Below are 3617 nucleotides of genomic sequence, written 5' to 3'. Positions count from 1 at the left end.
AGGATTATCTTTACAACCTTCTAATGATTCTCTTCTAGATCAGACTGGTACCTACTCACTACTCCTAGTGAGTGTGCCATGTCTGGCTTCATATATGTCATGGCGTACATAATAGATCCCACTATCGAAGCATATGGGAATCTACTCATACACTTTCTCTCTTGAGGAGTTATCGGACAATCGTTCTTAGAAAGAGTAATTTCATGGCCTATCGAAAGATAGTTTTTTTAGAATTCTTCATACTGAACCGTTTCAGCATGATATCTATATACATAGATTGAAACAATCCAAGCAGCTTTTTAGATCTATCTCTATAGATCTTCATCTCTAGGATGTAGGATGCTTCTCTCAAATTCTTCATAGAGAACTGTGAAGATAGTCAAAGCTTTACACTTTGTAAAGCAGGAATGTCATTCCCTATTAATAGTATGTCATCCACATACAGTACAAGAAAAATGACTACAGAACCATTAGTCCATTTATAAATACATGGTTCTTCTCCATTCCTAACGAAGCCATACGTTTTGATCACTTTATCAAAATGCATGTTCCAACTCCAAGATGCCTGCTTCAATCCATAAATGGATCTCTGAAGCTTATACACTTTTGATTCATCTGTGGATGTGAATCTGATGCGTAGTCGTTGATAGTACCAAAAATAACTCTACTCACTATGTAGGTAGGATGAGTCGAGATCGTATCCTCAGGGACCTTGGGCTAAGTTGAGATTAAAAGACAGAAGCATTGTTTTGATTTAAAAAATAAATTATCTTAAAATTGATGTAATTAAAAAATAAAGATCTCAGGAGTTTTGAATTAATTTTGCACTAGCAGAGTTGTATCTCTTTTTTAGATGCGATTAACTTTAGGAAAAATACCTATCTTTCCTCGGCACACCCCGTACCCGTAGATTACGACGTGTCTCTGAAAAGTACTAGGTAAACAACTCTTCTTTCCTTGGCACACTCCGTACCCGTAGATCACGGCGCATCTTCAGAAAGTAAAAATTATTTTTAATATTAATCTAACAAGAAAGCATAAATAAAAGTATATGAAAGAGAGCAAATAAAGAACTCATGATGATTTAAATAAAAAGTATAATCTTTATTGCATATAAAGAAATACAAAAAGTTTTATAACAATAAACCATCTCTGTGTCGTTATAAAATTTTTTCTCCACTCCCGAGACTGCTAGATTAGCTGCTCATGAAGTAGTCCCTTTCTATTCCTCTATGCAAGACTCTAGAAGAATTTCTGGGCTCTCCCTCCAATGGAAGTACAAAAGTCTTTTATAGGTGTTAGGAGGGAGGAGTTTTACATGATTTTTCGATGTGGGACTAAAAAAATGCTAAGGACTAAAAGATCACAAACAGATAAAGAAAATACAAATCTTTCCTCTTAAAATATTTCTAAATATTAATTTTTTTTCTTTAATGAGCATCTGTTCGTTCGCGTCTGCTTGCCGCGTGCCCGCACCCGTGCCCCCGTGATGTCGCATCTGTGCACGCCCGCTCGCGATGCTGCGCCTGTGTCCGCACCCACTCGCGCGCCCATGCACTCACGCGCTCGCCCGCGCGCCCAGGAAGCTTTTGTTTCTTTTTGATTACCAAAAAGAAATTTTTGTTTCTTTAAAATAACGCCAATATCCTTTTTAGATTTCTTACATAGTATCTTCATTTTTTATAATACTGTATGCATCCTTTCTTTTATTTTAATTTTATTTTAAGTCCAATTTTCTTCAAACTTGAGTCTTTTTGATCTACGAATCGGACTCTTTGCATCGGCGATCACTTTTCCTATAAAACATAAAAAGAAGCATCAAATTTTTTAATAAATAAAATAAATTAATATAATTTTTACTTTAAATGACTTAAATTAAGTGTTTATCATACCCCCCAAACTTGAATTTTGTTCATCTTCGAGTAAAAATAGATATATCAGCATTGTGTACTGACTCGATCTTGAATAAAAAGTTAGGTTAGGCATCCCAAAAGATAGATGATATCTGGTCAGACCATTAAAGAGATACTTCATTGGATTATCAATTTGGCCCAATTAGTGGCTGAGTATTAACTAAAAAAATTTTAAGAGCTTTTCTTTCACCAACTCCCCACTTTACTCTTTAAATCTTCTAACTTAATGTGAGAGGGATTTATTATCTTCTTGCAAATTAGTCCCCTTATTATCCACTATTTTTTTTTAACATTGCCTACCTTTTTACGTGAACCACAACACTTACTTAGGCGAAGGAGCCCGATTACTCAGTAGGAAACCAATATTTTTTTTTTAAATTTATAAAAAGTATATTTTAAGGAGAATTTTTGCATACCTCGACCTTTCCACCCAATCTCTCATGAAGCAGATTCTTTATTGAGATCAGTAAGTAGAGGGTTGTTAGAATCACTCCTAAAATTTGATCTAGTCCAAACCCTACCATTTATTGAATTTTCTTAATAATTTATTCCTCAGTATCTCTAAAATTCTCTTGACCATTAATCATTCATTGATTAGGATGCCAAATTGACTCTTAATCAAAATAAAATTCGGATACACAAAACTGTATTTCTGACCATACTCGAGGATTTGATTAATTTTTCATTTCCTTCCCCCCCCCAACTTATCTACATTATCTTTAATGGAGTAGGAAAGCAAAGAAAATAAAAGGAGAGAGTGCACCTGGGATAATTTTACTTTGGAAGTTGAAGATAGCTTCATTGATAATAGGCTCTTGTTCTAAATTTCTGTAGCTGCAGTAAAGTAAAAAAAAATATGAAATCGTTGGGTTGCCTCCCAACAAGTGCTAAGTTTTACGTCTTCAGCCAGACTGAATTGAGTATTATGGCGGTATTGGATCCACTAAATCAACAGATTCAATTAATTCTCCATCACTAATTCCATCTATGAAAGGTTTCAATCGCTGATCGTTCACTTTAAAGGTATTTTTCTGTTTAGAATTTTTGAGTTCTATAGCTCCATGAGGAAATACTTGAGTTACAATGAAAGGTCCGTCCCAACGTGAGCGAAGTTGTCCAGGAAACAGACGCAACCTAGAATTGAGAGCCAAACTTTTTGATTGGGCTCGAATATTTTTCGTGTAATGAATTTATCGTGGTACGTTTTAGTTCGAGCCTTACAAATTCTGCACTCTCATACGCTTCATTGCGTAGCTCTTCAAGTTCATTAGTTGAAGTCTCCTATTGAACCTGCGTTTTTCATTCAAAATTAAATTTGATGCGTAGTCATTGATAGCACCAAAAATAACTCTACTCACTACGTAGGTAGGATGAGTCGAGATCGTATCCTCAGGGACCTTGGGCTAAGTTGAGATTAAAAGACAGAAGTATTGTTTTGATTTAGAAAATAAATTATCTTAAAATTGATGTAATTAGAAAATAAAGATCTCGGGAGTTTTGAATTAATTTTGCACTAGCAGAGTTGTATCTCTTTTTTAGATGCGATTAATCTTAGAAAAAATACCTATCTTTTCTCGGCACACCCCGTACCGTAGATCACGGTGTGTCTCTGAAAAGTACTAGGTAAATAACTCTTTTTTTTTCGGCACGCTCCGTATCCGTAGATCACCGCGCTCTCCGGAAAGTAAAAGTTGTTCCTAATAT

Source organism: Elaeis guineensis, chromosome 8, assembly GCF_000442705.2.
Source record: "Elaeis guineensis isolate ETL-2024a chromosome 8, EG11, whole genome shotgun sequence".
Taxonomy (NCBI): Eukaryota; Viridiplantae; Streptophyta; class Magnoliopsida; order Arecales; family Arecaceae; genus Elaeis; species Elaeis guineensis.
The sequence above is the reverse complement of the archived record's forward strand: the minus strand, read 5'-3'. Positions refer to the sequence as shown.